General features: G+C 38.8%; 1 protein-coding gene across 1 annotated transcript in view; it reads right to left on the bottom strand.

The window, feature by feature from the left end:
• The window catches only part of LOC120443272 (pro-neuregulin-3, membrane-bound isoform), a 215830-nt gene that overhangs the window by 181437 nt on the left and 15436 nt on the right, over positions 1-18957 (bottom strand). The window lies entirely within an intron of this gene.

Raw genomic sequence — 18957 nt, 5'->3', positions numbered from 1 at the left:
AAATGCATTTGCTCAGGGGATCAAAAGGCAAAAGAGAAAGAGATGAGCTTCCTTTGGAAATAGATATGACTACAACCATTAGGAAAGATGAGACCATGGCCAAATGGCCCTCATTACATGTGCCTGCTGTCTGACATTATGGGCAATATGGAGTGGCTTTTTTGCCTCAGTAACGCTGATCGATTTCGCTCTGTCCTAAATGCAACAATTACACCTTAACTTTTAAAAAGCTTAGTTGGCTATTCCACAGTGAGGGAAAAAAATCAATGTGTGATGAGGGGGGCAAGAGTTTGTAGTTTGCTGTGAAGCCTTATTTAATGTATTAATGCAACTGATAGGTTTTACCCTTTAGTATTTGCCATGCATAGACCTGTGTGTTAAACAAGGGCCCTAGCTACTCAATGAAACTGTCTATTCAAACAACTTTTCCCATTACTTCTAATTTTAAACAGTTGACTATTGATTTAAAATTTTCTACTGATCACAGCAGGTTGATGACAGAAATCTGGCTGTGCCTGTCAGAATATGTATTTGCCATACTTTCCCAAGACCTGAACAAACACAGCACATCACTTCTAAACATCCCCATTACAAGTCGTCATGCAAAGACTTTTACAGAGTAGGGAAATTAAAAGGGTCATAGATTAAAGTGCCCCAAATTCCATAAATGCCACAAAGCACTTTTTTTGTCAGCAATGCAACAACAACAACAACAACAACAACAACAACCAGCAATTCAATTACCCGACTCTATGAATGGAGCCTTTTGGTGGCCAAAGAAGGTGGAAAATAAAGGTCCAACTTGGTATGATATGACAGACAGAATATATACTAGCTTGAAAAAGAGTGAGCACATAAGAGACACTGGGCTGTGAGTCTATTACACAACACAGTACAGTCCAAATAAAAGTCTAATGGGACGTCACTAAACTTTAGGTACAAGAGTCTGAGCAGATCTGACAGCATAGAAGATAAGCAGCTTGTCAGTAATGCATACACCCTCTTGTGTGTTTCACCTAGAGACACCCATACACACACATGCCCACACATTATAATATACACACACACTCATGCACGTATATGTAGAAGCATACAGCTCAGTCATGAGCTTGAAGTCCTCCTACACACCAAAGGTTCAAATCCTGTTCACAACATGCATCAAAATCTGACTTGATTTGTTAAAATCATTTTTTTCCTTGCTGACATATTGGACACATTCAGCATCTAATCCATATACTTTCAGGAAAGGTTAGGATGCTGTTAATAGATAAAAGATGTAGCTATCAGCCAGAAATAGACTAGTAAAATGATCAAATAAAATAATGTAAATAATGCATGCTATGCACTGTATTCTTCACTTCTGTTAGACAGATTGATAGACGTCTACATTGAAAAGCTGGTGTAGCCCCACAAGGAGGCTGCTACAGCTCATTAGCCATCATATCCTAATCATTAGACAATGTTAGTGTTGTGATAACCTTTACTGGCAGAGGGGTTTGGTGTGTGTATGTGTGTGGGGCTACATGTTTGTGGATGTGTGTCTTTAATTGTGTCCATTGGGAGTTCCAGTTTGGCTCCATGACAGAATTCCCCAATAATGGAGCTCTGAAAAGCAACAGTATGTCACACTAATGGACCATAGACCATGTTTGACACATGCCTGCTTCCCCTTATTTTCCCTGTAGCATGCACACACATACACCCTAATGCTGAAATGTCTGGAGGAGAGCTTGCCTTCCCCAGGACAACATTTCTGTGTTTATCCAACTCAGTGCACCATATTTTGTAAGCTCTTTTCAGCACGACCCTTTGTACAGTCTTGGGGCTTTTCACATTCACACCCAAAGTGCACTTGAGCTCCATCGCAAGCTGATTAGTTCAAAAAATGTTGTTTGTTTTTTTTCAAAGCAAAGAGAGCAACATGGGGCATCGAAATGAAACCGTACTGCAACAAGCTCAAAGGGACGCTGAAACTTTTAGCACCGAGGACACTGCTAAAGCAACGAGTCATTAAAGTGCACTTCTTTTTTATTGTGGTGTTTGGAAGCTATAATGTAAGTTAGTAGTTTTCATGTGGTACAACTCTTAGGTCCCCTCTGCGAATCGCTACCTTATCGTGGTGGAGGGGTTTGTGTGTCCCAGGAATACCAGGGGCTATGTTGTCCGGGGGCTTTTGCCCCCTGGTACGGTCTCCCATGGCAAATTATCTGGTCTCTCACCCAGGACCAAAGAGTGATTCAGAAGACTCCTATGAGTTCATCCTGCCTGGGATAGGGTTACCAGGACCCCGCCCTGGAGGGCACAGCCTGAAAAAGGGACATGGGCCCATCCTCCTGCAGGCCCACCACCCACAGGAGGGTGCAATGTGTGCTGGGTGGTGGCCAAGAGGGGAGACCCAGGGGCAGGCCCAGGACACGCTGTAGAGATTATATCTCTCGGCTGGCCTGGGAATGTCTTCGTGTTTCCCGGACAAGCTGGAGGAGGTAGCCAGGGAGAGGAGTTCTGGGCTTCCCTGCTTAGGCTGCTGCCCCACGACCCGGCCCCGGATAAGTGGAAAAAGATGGATAGATGGGTGGATGGACAACTGTGAGGTACAAGTCTTAATAAGTACTATGGATGTAAAAGACAAAAAAGACAAGTTTAAAAAGTGCTGGCCTAATAATAATAGGTTTAATGGAGTTCATTTCGAAAACAAAATAAATAAATAAACCCTTAAAAACCTCTAAAATAAAATATTTTCTGACTCTCCCTTAGCTGCACTGATTGTTTCATGTACCCTGGTTTTAAAATATTTACATTTTTTGACATTTCTATGACAATGAACACTTGCGTTTTGAGATGTTCACAGAACTGGAAACAGCAGTATGTACCAGGAGACACTCTGTGCATCACTAAATCCAAAGCCTTCATTTTCAGCAGTCCTGTTAGGCACTAATGGCAGTTGGACTGTTATTAACATAGTCCTCACATACGGTGAGTGTGTGTGATAATTTAGCAGCAGTGTTTTTAACAAATGTACTTTTGTCAACTTGCTAAAGACTACAAGTGTCACAGAGCGGGAAAAAACCACATACCAACAACTCTGTTAGCTTCAGAAATACAATATAACGAAAATAGGAACATGCATTCAATTTAGTCTTTAAAAATAGCAGCACAGTCATCAAAACACATTCCTCACTCCACTTCGGAGACTCTAAAAGGTAGCTCTGACCTCTCTTCTCCCTGACTTCTCAGTTCTAAAGCCCTTCATCTTCTCTCACCCTCAGACTATTGCTTTTTCTCACCCTTCATCTACCTCTTGCTCCTTCCCTTTCAATAATTTTTCTTCCCCAAACCCCTCTCCCTTGCTCTAGGTTGGATTGAATTTCAAACAGGAGCTGTGATCTTTGTCGATGATTGTTTGCTGCATTTTCTCAGACAAAGAAGCTTTTATGTCAAGCGCTTACCCGGAGAAGGAATTTCACAGTGCCATACTGTACATCCCAGGGCTTTGGCTGCCTTTGTCCCTTGCTGTAATTACTGCATGCTTTTGGACCACAATGTACTTAACCCTATGCAACTCTCTAGAGATTCTGTCAATCTCATTAGTTACAGTCAACTCTTGGAAATGCAGCCATAAATCGCATGTGACCTCAGTGCTGGTTTGCCCATGACTAAATGCAGCAGAACCACCAGCACAAAGCCCCCCAGTGGTTTTTTGCAAGTTTCCAATTTTACCATATAAAGTCATATATAAATAATTTGCTTTAAAATAACATGAGATTTCAAATGATCCTCACCTCTGTTTGTTTAGTATGTCTCTTGAAAAGTATACCTTATAATACATGTTGCTCTATAAGCAATTACTTTGTGTGGGATTAAAGAATAAACTATTTTTATATTTCACACTTGTCATGTGGTTCCCAATGGGATACAGAGAAGACAGATGTTCATTCTCATTAAAAATGTCTTAGCCTCTTGGGTAGAACAAATTTAGCCATGAGTCTATCATTTGGAACGGTTGTTTATTAATACAGCTCAAGTTCTCAAAGTTTAGTTGTCTTCGTTCCCTTGTAGTTGACAATGCTGTCTGCAAAGTTTGGTAAAATCTGTCCTTGTGCTTCGTGCATGTGTGGGTGGTGTGAAGCGTTAAAACTTAATGGCTGTATTTTATTTTCATTTGCTTGAATCGTGTGAATCAGCCATCACGCTGAATCAAACTGTAGAGGGATGAGTGTGTGCTGCATGAATGTTTCCCGTTAATGAAGCGATATTAACTGACAATGTCCATATAGCACACATGAGAGTTGTACTGTATGAACTTTGAGTTAGCACAAGTTTGGGAGCCAACTTTGTCTTGGCTCAAGTTAGAGACCATTTACACTACTGTTACTGAACATCAGTCGAACCAGGTCAGGATAGTTAGCCAACTCATTTGATAACAATGCTACGGTCAAATGGCGATTCTAACACATGTGACTGCAGAAAATGTCCCTGCTATGACCGTTAAAAATGGGATAAGTGTTATTCTCAAAACATTGCTTGCTGTTTTTTTTACTGAATTGCTCATGAAGGGATTAGGACTGGACAGGACAGCAGTGTGGTGGTTAGCACTGTTGCTTCACAGAAAGAAGGTCCTGGGTTTGAATCTAAGTGGGCCTTTCTATGTAGAGTTTGCCTGCTGTCCCTAAGCTTGTGTGAGTTCTCTTCAGCTGCTCTAGCTTCCTCCAGTAGTCCAAACACATGAATGGAGTTACGTTAATTGGTGATTCTAACCTGGCTGTGAAGGTGAGCATGAATGTTTTTCTGTGTTAGCCATGCTATTATATCTGTCCCCCACCACTTTCCACACATAAGCACAGTACATAAGTACATAAGCAGAAGAAAGTAGATGGACGTGTTCAGGAGGACTAGTTTTTGGACTTAATCACAATAAAGTTTCTGTACAAGGACATTAGGTTAGTAGTAACTAGAATTTAACAACTGACCTTGCCAAATACTTTAAATATTTGTGTTGATGTTTCAGCTATATATTCTTTGCTGTGTAGTTTTGTTGTTCAATTTACAAAAAGTCCTTTGTTTTTAAATATTTATTTCAATATTAACTGTTAATTTATTTAAACTTGACCAGGTTTACAGGGACTTGGAGGGACTAGTTTAGACATTTTTCACGACTGATAGCTGGAAGAATTCAAATATATATGACACCTAAATGAGCATATATCCTCCTATTTCAGTATGTAACAACGATTGTCTTATAGACTTTCAATGTGCTACAACTAGGCCCAAAATTCCCTTTTATTCCCTTTGTTTTGTGTCACATACATTTTTAGGTTCAACAAACAATTACTACAAGTTTTTATTCTGGTACACTAAATGTTTGATCAATGTATGATCAATGTTCTCTCAGCTAAAAAAGTGACAAAAAGAAGAGATGAACAAGGGCAAAGGTTGTATGAGTAATATCATTGCACATTATATCACATGGCCCAATTAATTTTGCTAAAGCCTTTTCATACGGCACTACTCATTTTAATTAATGCTGACATTTACATAAGTGCTGGAGTTGTTGGCTGTATATCTTTTCGGTTGAAGGCTTTCATGTGCGCACTGATATAAAGACCAAAACGGATTATATTGTTTTTCTGATTTTGCAAGTACACAGTAGTAGTACCATAACAATGTGCCTACAGCTGGGTTTATAAGGTCAAACTCTCAGATCTACAGAGAGAGTATTACAGAAGCAGCTATAGTATCTATTCCTAGAACATTTGCTGGAACAATGAAAATGTACAGGCAACATCGCTACTGCCGGACGCTGATTTGGTGCAAAGCCAATTTGCGAATCCACCCAGAAATCAAATTACTGACAGAGAGGAAGCAGAAGAGGAAAAACCAAAAAATAAATAAATATATAAATAAATAGCCTTACACCATTCCCTTTCTCATTAGGAAACACCTGCTTGCAGCCATGCACCCATCCAATGTGATGATGAAATGGATGAGTCACACCACCTGATAGGCATCTGGAGCCAATGATTGACCAGTGTTACACTGAATGGAGGACAAATGCACTGAGCCGTTATCTCCTGCCTGCCACATCATGACACATTTCAACAGAACTTCAGCAGCAACACCTCGCCGCACTTAATTTCACATTTATAGACATTATTGACTACAGCCACTTACTAGAAGCAATTGTTATATAAAAAAAAAGACATTTTGCACACTTACAGTATGTACTCTTTTCTGCAAATACATTCATTGTTGATACCTTTGAGTGTTATTAAAAAAGCATTTCTTTTATTAGACACACTATTAGCAAGTGTGGGGCCATCATTTCCATGAGTCCATTAGTGATTAATCACATGTAACGAGTGTTCATCTGCAGGGCAGTTGTTAAAATGTTTAGTACAACTATGAAGTTTGTTTACTGCAATAACTGTGAAGTGAAAAAATTGGGGGGAGTTACAACAATTTCAACACCCTGTTACAGTTCGAGAGAGGCAGGAAACTGAATTTACACTATTTGGATGAGAATATGTAACTAGATTTACCTGAGATTCATCTGAGATCTGTGTAAAACCACAGTTGGCAGTATTATACTGAAAAGCTTATAATTTTAAAGCACAGAATTAAGAAAATCTTTTTAACATTATGTTAGTTTTTTGTCATTTACAAAAAAGTACATCAAAAATTCACAGTATAACACTGGCACATCTAAATGCCAATACTTTAATTTAACAGGATGATATCTTACACTACAGTTTCATTCACATACTATTTAGAAGTGAAAACAATTCCCTCGAAATTACCAAATTATAGTTTATCTAATCTGCTGCAGGTTTTTAATTTATATTTAAAATTCTGAATAAAAGTAACATTCAAATAATACTCTGGGTTTCTAACAACTGTGCTTCGTTACACACATTTGGTGAGCCATAATTTCTGACTTCATTTTCTAAATGTCACTCTGACCTTCTCATTTCATTTACACCTTTCTGCTTTTTGTCTTGTTTGACTGATATGACACCATAAAATACAAATTTATACTAATTTATACTTTAAATACCATTTTCTTTTCTTATACACCATAATTTTTGAATAACTGCATACAAGGCAATATGGGCAATGTGTGACCACGCCACTTGGCTCAAGTTCTCAAACTCAGCATGGTGAAAATAATCTCAGCCACCCAGTTCATTATTTCTAGTGCAGTCAAAGGCGCGTTGCCATCAAGCAACAGTTAGTATTTTTTATATAGTGTTATCTGAGCTGGTGAACCGGTCAAAGTACCTCGCAGACACACATACTTTGATTTATTAGAGACCTTGTCACTTTGTTCAGAGAGCAGCTGACCATGGAGGAGATCTTGTTAATTTTAAGACTGAATCACCCAAATGGAGACAGTATAAAACACCACAAGTATGATAGATGATATAATATGAAGCTGTGTGCGTGTGTGGATTATCTACAGTATGTTTGTAAAGCATCGCCTTCGAGAGACATTGCATCCTTACAAGGCATAAATGACACATTCACGCTGATCAATCAGTGCTGCATGCTTCACCTGAGAAAATATTGGGCCGCACTCACAATGGATAAAAGCACCTTGAAGCTGGGTAATTTAGGGAAACTTCTAAAAAAAGGTAATGATTCACAAAGTATTTTTAGCACTGAAAGTGGCTCCTGACTCTGAGAAATCACTAAGATGTGGTTACAATTAGTCTAATCCCGCAGGTAATTTGCCTGTTCATACAAGCAGCTGGGAAAGATGGAGCAATCATTAACTTCCACAGCTCTTTTTAACTTCCAAGCAAACACTCTGCTTTTTTTTCTTTTCCCCATTTCGGAAGATTCATTTTAACACAACGGGATTATCTGAGAACACGGTACCTGGTTGTGCTACTATACACCCAAACCTCAAGTTTTGTATTTCTCTGGAAGGTTTCGTGGCTCTGTATGGGTGGTTTAATCTTATTTTTGATTTGACATAGTCAGGCATCTCTTTTTATGTTTCTGTGTGACTCTGTGTGCCATCTCAGTCATTTTTGTGACTTTTCTTGACAATTGTTTATCAAATATACTTGACACCTGGCGAGGTTAATGGTGGGAAATGCAGAAAGTGCAATATCGAATCAGAAGCTGTTTGAATGGATGTTTGTCAGATTCCTGTTACCGCTTGCATGGGAAGTATTTATTTTGTAAGTCGTAGCATCAGAAACTACAGTAACTTGGATTTACCTGTCACTCATTCACCTTTTACAACACACACACACACACATTATTCACAATTTATAGAACAACGGGAAAACAGCCAATGAAAGAGTGTTATATGCCCTAAATGTAAAAAAATTGGAAATCCTTGTATCCCACATGGGCACATCGATAACTACAGTATGTAAATACTGACACATTAAAGTAGAGGTTTTTCTGCTTCATAGAGGCATATCAGCATTGCAGTCTTCACGCACCCCTGACTGTAGAACCAAACAATTATAACTGTCAATGGATGTGAACCAGAAAATGTCTTATCTCCAAAAAGATTCATTCATTCTGGATGCAGTCACAGTTCTTCCATCAGTTCTCCTTGACTGCACAGCTAAATTTGCTGCAGCAGGTTTACCATGTGGTCTACACATCAACTCCAATTTCTTAACAGCTGTCTGCATAATAGTAATAAAAATGTACAACATTCAGCTTCAAATTCCATTTACTAGATGTCTAAAACTATCACTATTTTTATAACATCTACTAACCTTGTTTTTTTAATATTGTGTATAGGTTACAAATCTGGATAACTGAAGTGTTGGTTAGCTCAGCCTCTGCATACTTGGTTTTAAATATTTCACGTCACCACATGGACTTTGCTTCTTGAAAAAGAAGCTAAAAAATGGGGGAAAGCTTAAAACTGACTGCTCTCCCTGTCTATTAACTGGAGAAAAAAAATAAATAATTGAAAAAAGTTTTAGCATAATAATAAGTTTCATACTGACATTTTTGTTTTTAAAAAAGAGATATTTTAAAGGGAGATTGTTTTTCTCTGTAGTTGGAACTGTTATCTTTCCTTTAACTGTCCTCAAAAAGCAGAAAGAGCAGAAAATAAAGCATTTATGTTCTCAGTGAGATTGAGTCTTTTGAAGGACACATCATACTGGTGTCAGTCCAAGTGTAATATGTGGTATTTTTAAACAGGATTTTAAACGTGTATTTTCACAGTTATACGTTGTTATATCAAATCTGCTGATTGAAAGCAGAAAAGTCAAACTATTAAAGTTATGAATAAGTCAGCTTTACTTTGTACTCACAACTATTCAGAGGTCAGGACCAGAACAAGTTGGTGCTCACATTCACATCTTTTCCAGCAACAAACAGCATCTGAATGAGTTTCACTCACTAGCAGTGAGTGAAAGGTAATAATTAACCACATTCTTAGAGCAATCAAGTTAATAGCTGAAACAATGAAGACTAGAAGCAATAAAGCTAATTAAAGTAATATTTTGGAACTCAAGCATGGCTGTCAGTGTTTTTCCACAAGCCTGCTAGTCTGCCACAGCCTACGGGCCATCATCAAAATCATTAAATACTGAATTTGAAAAGTCTGTTTTTAGCTATTCTGCATGGACTCAGTTACAGCAGATCCTCATATGTAAGCTCATTATTGCCACTATTAATTTTAGTTTTACATTTAGTAGTAGACATGTTTTTGAAATACACATGGATGCTTTGGAATAAGACTAGTATTAGCCTGTATTTATTAAAAAGTCTCTGCATTATTTTTCCTCATTAAAACAGTACTTTAAACTGCAAATTGAATGACTGGATAAAGTTATTCTTCTTATTAGCTTATCAACCCATAAAGCTGCTAACATACTCGTTGTTACTAGTAGATTCAGTAAAGATGTTAGCAAAAAACAATAGTCAGTAATGGTGCTTGAAGCTGTGGCGGGCATGCACAGATAAATGACTTTCAATGTGTAGGAAGTCAGAAAAACAAAACAAAATATCATGAAAGACAAGCAGTTCACTCGTGTTTGACCTATGACACATGAAACATATTTGCTAGTACAGCACTGGTGGTACAAACACTAATCTTGTAGTTCAAGTGAAAGGTTTCCACACATTCCTTTGGCTATATTGGATTGCCAAGGCAGGAGTTTTCTGAAATGAAAGGAATTTTCCAGATGAATACAGTGTTTACCAACACACTGTCTGCTGCACACACTTCAACCCAAATACAGCTCATAACAAAGGCAATACAAGCGCATCCCTATCCATTGGCACCCTAATAGAAAAGCATCAATAACAACACGGCAGGAGGGAACCCTTTTATGAACTGATCGATTTCTGAGCCTTTTACTGCCACAAAGAGGAAGCACAACTCAAAACACGGGGGAAAAGAAATGAAAATCTACTTACTCCTTGGACAAATGAAAGAACAAGAAGCTATGGACAGGTGAAAGAAAAAATAACACTAAAAACATGATAAAACAGAAGGTTACCCAAGAAAAGTCTGTCTAATTCAAGCCATTCCCTTGCTGTCCCAGAGTTGCAGGATATTTGAACATATAAAGTCAGGACAGTTGAGAGCAAACCTCTAACAGTTGCAGCAGAGCTGCCAACTTTCTCGTGGTTTTAACTGGGCTTTTTCCACTTTTCCCAGGACTCAAAACGTGGTGCTTACCAATGATTTGTCAATCATTTTTTATTAATTATTTATTTATTATTGTTAATTGACCATTCACTGTGTCAAGCTGTGTGCCTCTCTGCACTCATTTCTTTCCCTGAAGCAAGGCACTGGCTTAATTTACTGGCGCTGTAATTTTTTTTAAAAACTATTTAAATAGAAGAATACAAGTTTCAGTTTTTATAATACATTAGTAAAAAGACTTTGGGCATTACTTGGATAATTAAAGAGATAAACTCAATTTTATAATTGTTCTGTAAAGATTACACAAAGCTCATTAGTTCTTTAAGTACCGCAGTGTACATATATTTGAGTATTTTCTTTGTTTCGCACCACAGTGTCCCAAATTCCCACCGTGATGTCAAGCATGCCATTCAGAGATGGGTTTAAACATGATCCATCTCTGAAGGGGACTCAGATTTAAACAATAGGAGAGCGAAGCTGGTTTGTGGGCATGTGGGGGGAATAGCGGATTAGAGAGCCAAAGCATTGAGATTTAAACTAAAGGGCAAAATAGCCAAGCACACTAGCACTTTTCAACCATGAGCAAAGGACTCAGCCGGAGATTTTAAAAGTTTCATTCCTTTCTTTATCCCCCACTGTGATTGTTCTCCAGCTCTGGAAAAGATGTGAGTTTCTACTCCTCTGTTTTATCTGCCATTCTCCTGACGCTGACGGTCCCAAAGAGAAATATGTGTTTTCTTCTTGAATAGAGCTTTCTCACCATCACCTCACCATCAGAACACAGACTCCATGCAGATGTGAAATAGCACATGAGCAGCATACATTAGTGTAAACTACTGTACAAATATGCACCGTATAGCATGTATGCACTAAAGAGCTCTCACACACACACAGAGTGTACCGTGCCAAAGAGTCGCAGAGCTGTTCTATTATTCACAACCAGATGTGCTGGAGGCTGAGATGGAAGGAAGTGAAGAGAAAATGACAATGGGTGAGAGATATGCGCAAAATAACATCGCTGTCAGAATATATAAGGTTAAAACCAATATTTGAAAGGATAGAGGGATTTCACTCTGTAACAGTAATGGTGAGAACTTGTCAGTCAAACCTAAAGTCTTTCAAAGACAGTGCACATTTTCACTTCTTTTCTTTGGTCTGGAGAGATGAGGAACACTGTGGGTTTAAAAGATGCCATTTCAAGTGGCTCTACCAAGCTTTCTCCTTAAATGAATCTCATACACTTCCTTCCGGTTTTTGAATTGGACAAATATTATATAGGGAAAAATTAAAAACGGGTCACATGGTTGTCTGTAAATGATTACCTGCTTTCAGCTGATCCCTCACCGTAGGGGTCTCACAGCTCGTAGTGCCCCATGTTTGATTTGGCAGAGGTTTACACCGGGTGTCCTTCCTGGTGCATCCACAAAGGGGACGTGCGTCTTTTACTACATCACTGGGGGCTTGTTAGTAAGAGACAGTTTTTGCATTGAGGCTGTAAACTTAAAGACAATTTAGCTGAAGAAAATGTATATTTCAAAGAGTTAAACTAATGCATGTTCCCCTATGCATCCTGCCACTTCTGTCTAAAACAGGCTTTTCAGGTAATACAAGTAGATTTAATTATTGTGAAGACCTTGCCTATCTCACTGAAACATTGGCAAAGGCACAGTGTCTCCTATAACTACCGAACTGACTGCAACTATAAAAATGTGTAAGAATGTAAAATTTGTGCAGTAACCCTTCATTTCTTGATTCCCTCTGCTCTTGCAGGGAGTGAAATGTCCCATAGCTTCATGTATTGCTTTAAAGCTTCATTCCTGTTACAATGAGGTAGTGTATTCATTCACAATCTATTTTAATTTTCATTTTGTGAAACTATCCTCCGCAGAAAGGAGAGAGGAGGCGAGAGATGAAAAGAGGAAGAGGAGGTGCTGGCAAGGGACTTTGATCATGGTTGAAGAGTGAAAATTAATCTTGTTGTCAGGGAAGGGTAGCAATGTGAGGCACACTGCGATTTCATCTATCTCTGCTCCAACTGCTCTGTTTGGCCCTGATCCCCTCCCCACAAAGGGAGAGAGATGGTGCAACGGAAATAGAAAGCTCCCAGGTAGATCTCCTGTCTGTGATTCCCACCTGCAGAATTTCATCTGAATAAGACAACATTTTGAACAGTTGACGGAAACGGACAATGCAAGAAGAAATAAAAGGAGGCGGTCATGAATTGCATACCATGAACTCGACCCCCTTTTCTTCCCATTTATCCACCGCTTCTTTTGTCTACCCTTCTTTGCTCGTTGAATTTCATTCTATCCGAGCTACTTCCAGCTTATAACCATCCTCTTGTTCTCTTCCCCAGCTCTACCTCTCACTAATGGTTATCTATACTCCTAGAATCTCGTGTATGAAGAGATTATTTCAATGGGAAATCAATGTTAAGAGCAGCAGACAGCAGATGTTTACAAATTGTCACTCTTGCAGAAAGAGCTGGAGATTATAAACTGTATAAAGTGGAAAATCATGCAATATACATTAGAGTCAGTGGCCACCAGAGTACCACTTTTATCTATTTAAGTTGCATAGCTTCTTGTTATGCAGAAAATGTTATCCAGATAAAGAAAAACAAGTCAGAGATATACTACTTCAATGCTTTATAGCTGCTTAACTGATGCAAAATTGATATTAAAATCTTACCTAATTTGCTAAATTTATAAACAAATAAGCAAATAACATGCAGTCTTGGAGTATGGTTATTCATCTGTCTGTTCTTTGCACTGGTCTAAGCAGCTAAATGGTTAATGATGAGTTTTTAGGCTATTTAGGGTGGGTGAGGGGATCATTTTTATTGCACTTGTTCCATTCGTTCATTCACATATCATTACATTTAGTAGTAGCACATCAACCCCACCACACACACACACACACACACACACACATCCAATGTTCTCCCCTCACGGCCATGACCATGAATCCTCAGTGGAAGTCAACACACACACTATCCATAAAGACGTCTCCCACAGCGAGGAAATGGAAAATACCATTAGGCTTCTCCTATGACCACAGTGGGTTTAGGCTCGGACTGCACACAACACATGCTCACAGCACTACACACAGGAGCTTCCACCCCTTTCACACATGCAGACACACACACACACACACACACACACACACGCACTTGGAGTTGTGACTAATAGAATCTCTGGACTCAAAAAATTATTATCCAGTTGCAGAATCAATTTAAGATGAATATGTATATGTAAGTTAGTGCTCTAAAAGTGTAACCTAACACTTAAAGTATAACAGAGCATGGTAGGTGTGCAGCTGTTATACCTTCAAATGCATTTATCATAGACATTGTCTGGTTTTTAATTTGGTGGCTCTTTAGTGGGCCTAAATCTAACAAAACCTTTTGTGAGATTGTTGTGATCTTGACTTTTGAAAAAGACTGCAGAGACTCCACTGCCAGTGTCGTCCATCTGGCTTGTGGCCTACAACTCACTGACTATGTTTCATCACCTTATAAAACCAAAGTAAATCGTGTCTTCACAGTAATGAAACTAAAATAAACTAATTCCAGGTCGTTTGCTCAAGTCTAAAAGAATAAAAACAAAGATTCCTACAGACTGAATATGTTTGAAGTGGTCCATATTAGCCATTGTACTGCCATTCCTTAAATGTCCCAGGCAGCCACACACTGGGCTGGGATATGGGAAATATCCCCGAAGATTCGGAGTGTGAAAGTGTGTGAATGTTAGATAGAAAGCACTGGAGCATAGAAATAGTGCTTGTATGAATGGGTGAATAAGGCATGTTGTATAAACGCGCTTTGAGTGGTCAGGTAGAAAAAAGTAGAAAAGAACTATGTAAGAACTAGTCCACTTAGTCATCCTGTATACTCTACATCAATAAATCCTACAGTCTGAGTGACAGAATAGGTGAACTGTGATTCTCTCGTTCCTCATGTTGCTGTTTCAGAATGTTTTTTTTTTAACCTGTCACCTTCATGGTTAATGTCAGCACTTTTTCTGGATATATGACAGGATCTTATTACTTCCATTTTGGCTACTGAGCTAAGCTGCTAAAGGACAGTAAATCACTACATCACTACAATGATGAATGCATTGTAGAAGTGTAGCGTAGTATGCTTTTTGGACCCAAAATATTTTGCACTGTTCCGTTGATTTCAACGTGAGGTATTGTTGTTCTCAAACAATGTGGTTTGAGTCTACGCCAGTGACACACGCTCATGTTGAGTGTTACTCATTCTAACTCTGCAAAAAGTCAAGTAGTACTTCATATCAATCCAAACTGTATTTGAGTGTTCATTGTCCTACGACTCATGTAGTGCCTTCAGTGAAAAAAACACAACGCTTTTCTGAATCTTAAACCTAAGTCCTCTAGTGTTTTGTTTCCATTCATCCCTTCAGAAATATATCACTACACTTTTGTCACTTAAAATGTTACACTGTTCAAAAGTCTTCTCTTGATATGTCTGTATAGCCTGAAAACTTCTTTTGTGCTCTGTCATCATTTCTGTGCTCTCTGACATAGTTTGATTTCCTACAGCGATAAGTGTGAGACATCATTCGTCATCCAGACAAACGCACTGATCCTCTCTATTTTCAATGGTTTGATCTTTTCTCTGTTTGTCACAAACTTTTTTTTTTTTTTAATCCTCAGTCTGGCATGTTTGTGACAGCATTGTTTAGGTATATATATTAGGTTCCTGTCTTGTACAAGGAAAATAAAACCTCCGACTGTCACATCACTCAAGATACAAGTGTGGTTCCATTCAGAGTTTCCTGGCTTCATTGAGCGATCACACATGGTTGACCCAGGTTTCAAACGGCCCTGCTTTATCAAATAACCCCAGAACCTAAGGAGTCCTGTTCATTCACAGGATGCTTCAGGATTAGGGCCGTTTGGAGCCATAAGGCATTAGCTTGATATAACGTGAGAAGTCATTTTTTAGGAAACAAAATAACAGTAAAAGTGACCATCTGGGTTTTTACTCCATGACTCGCACTGTCACTATTTAAATAAAGATTTGTACAATGGTGGTAGTGGAGACTGGAAATAACAGGATACTTGGTCATCACACTGTAGCAAAATTGAAGCTCAGTTAAGCAGAGTCCTTCCTGGCCTTGATTATTAGACATTACTACATGCAGGACACAGTTTTGGGGAACAAGGAACTTCCCCTGAAGAACTGAGCATAGGTTCTGTTCGCTTAGCTGTGATCACATCAAAGACATCCAACCCATTTATTTTAGATATAGCCCACATTAGCTGATACCACAGTTAACACTATCAAGCCTGGACAGAGTTAGTCTGCAGGTAAAAGCCACTTTGCAACCCACCTCCACACCAGCTCCTGCTTTCATGATGCTTCTGACTTTCTGCTTTGCTGTTTCTCTCCCAGGCTCCAACTGTCTATATATATATAGGAAACAGCATCTGGGTCCCATTTAGGCAGTGCTGCCAAAAATGAATTACTGCATATGGAACAGGTGGATAAGATGGGATAATTTTATAATTTTCTAAACTTTCTGCACTGAAAAAAGGCCAATAGTAACCTTTTAAACCTTTTAAAAATTAAAAGACTGCATAAACACAGGTTTTGCTCTTCTTCTATACATGTACTAATATACAGACATTATGTTATAAAGTCTTAACTCTATAATGTTTTGACTATGCATTATTTGTGTATTGTAGTGTAATTGGACAGCTGATTGGTGGAATTACAATGCTTCTTCCAATCAATTTGCTCTCAAATGAGTTTTGTTGCATTATTTTATTGGAAGTGCAAATGTGAACAAACTCATATTTTTATACAGTGAATCAGCAGAATGTGTGTGTCACTGACGGATAAAACCAGAATTGTTTTTGTCAGAATCCTATGAGTTCAGTGATGACTATTGCTGTGTTGCATTTATTTTGTCCATGTATTCCTAAACTCTACAGACAAATAAAAAAGAATGAATGGGTAATTCAAGCTTTTTTACATGAGACTTTCCACATAAATCTGTTTTCTAATACCTCTTAATGTGATATCAGTGCATACCCCTAAAGGCTTTACATCAGTCTGATATGACACAACTCACTTTGATTTCTCATTAGTCATGCGTTTTTCCCGCTTGAGATCCTCTGACATCACCTCTGTCATTTAAGGTGACACTTTCAAGCTCTGCTGCACCAACCGCAAGCTTTTGTCCCAACAGTATTCTTTGCAAAACAGCACCATGCTTCAAATTTGTGTGTAAAAGGAGTCCATGCCTGCTCATTTTAACGCTTAGAGTAAAGGATTAGGTGTGTCTCTCCTTACGGATGAGATGTTCATCAGCTAAATAAGGTCACAACAACTCAGCCTCCCTAAAGCCACCTTAGTAAAGCTGTGAAAATAAATACCACTGAAGCAAGGATTTTCTGCTCCACATCAGTGACCACAGTTACTGTTCAGCAGGAAGTACAAGAGATACATGAGCCAGCCCACTGTCAGGTAAAGACACGTAGCTCTGGGTAAACAGCACTAAATAATACAGTGTGAGGTGAGCCTGTTGCATGACTCTATAAATATGGTGTGATCAAGCTAACTTACCTGTTGAACAGCCAGAAGAAGGAGCAGGGAGAAAGAGAGACCATTCAACCAAAGCCCAGTGGAGCAGAAGGGAGAGAGATTGGAAAAGGAAAAACAAGAAAAAACAGTCAGGCAGTGCAAAAACCTTAGGAAATAAATAATTAAAGACATTCTTTTCGCATTCGAGCTCAACAAGATGGCCCTAAAATGCCATTGGGCCAGGAATATTGAAATGAAAGAAACACCTCTCAGTCTAAATTATTGAAGAGGTGGGTGACTGTCTTGTCAGTGGAGAGGGCAAGAGACGAGGTGGGGCTATCATGCCTCACCCAGGCAGGCCCTCTAAGCAGGGAATGTCGACCACGGTATTAGAAGTGGAGGTGTGTGAGGATTTCAGACACTTTATTGGTTAAACACGTGCAAAATCTGTCAAAAATATTGCTTCATTATGACCTGCACAAGACCAAAGTGGGACCACCAGCATGCAAAGCAGCTTGCTACAGTGGCACGTATCAAGTTAAACAGCCATTCATTATGTATGCTGGTTCCTGGAGAGCTGGAATTACCTTTCTATGCAAGGCTCTCTCCTGTGCAAATGAGAAACAGGCCAGTTGCATAAAAGTGATGACTTGGTTTGATGTTATTACTCTTTCATGAGCTCAGCTTAATCACATTTTTTCTCATCCCACTAGTTTTCATCTCCAGTGCAAACACCAACACACACCCTTACCAACTGTGAAAAAGCTTTGAAATGTAAGCTGAGATAAAGTGGCTAAACTGGATCACGTGTATTTACTGCCTCTAGTTTGACACTGCAGTGGTACAGCTCAGGCCACCAGGAAACGTGGGCATGTCTGGGTGTCCTGTGGTCCCATGGAAGTGAAAGCAACTTCAACAGGATACATAAATGTTACTATTCAGTTTATTTATTAACTGTTTTGTATTTTACACACTTACTATTTTAAGTTTTCAGAAAGTTAACTTCTCTTTAGGTATTTCAGATATAAATAAATTAATGCAGTGGAAACCACTTATTTCCAGTCACAGGTTTGACAGCCAGGCAAATGCAATTGCTCTATCATATAGCTGTCTTTTATCAGTAATGTTTCAATTTAGTTTCATTTCTTGCTGATTAGGTTTAGAAAAGAAAAGAAAAAAGAAAAAACTGAAGTTTGGGTTATAATATGCTGTCTCACTATTACGATTACGCAGTGCTTACCAGCACTGCTGTCAAAGGCACCTGGTGAGCATTACTGTTCTCCAGAAATTACAACGAACTGGAAGCATTCATCTGTGTTCAAAAGAGTCAGCCGTAACAAAAAGAATTAGAACCCAAAAAATGTGTGCACTTGCAGTAACAGACATAGTCTGTTACTGCAGAGATTGAAATTAACTGTCTCAGGTGTTCAACTTAAATTTGAACAAAAACGAAACAATGCAATGAGAATGAATGATGAAAATTCATTCTGATATTTCAGATCCAAAGTCTAGACTGTTCAAAGCTAAAAGTGAACAGGGCCAAAACTTACCATCTGACAAACTCCCACATGCAAGCCACACAAAACCACTAAACAGCACACAACAGGCCAAGTCTGCCTGTGCAAAGACAGATGACACTAGTTTAACAGCATACACCCAGCACAACCTCATAAACTCTGACACATCTCAGAAAAAGAACACACATATTCCACTTCTGACCAAGCACCTTGTTCTACAGCGCTCCGGGCTCCTGATCAATGAAAACATTTTCAGG

This window comes from Oreochromis aureus, linkage group 13 (genome assembly GCF_013358895.1).
Source record: "Oreochromis aureus strain Israel breed Guangdong linkage group 13, ZZ_aureus, whole genome shotgun sequence".
In the NCBI taxonomy this organism is placed as follows: domain Eukaryota; kingdom Metazoa; phylum Chordata; class Actinopteri; order Cichliformes; family Cichlidae; genus Oreochromis; species Oreochromis aureus.
The sequence above is the reverse complement of the archived record's forward strand: the minus strand, read 5'-3'. Positions and strand labels throughout refer to the sequence as shown.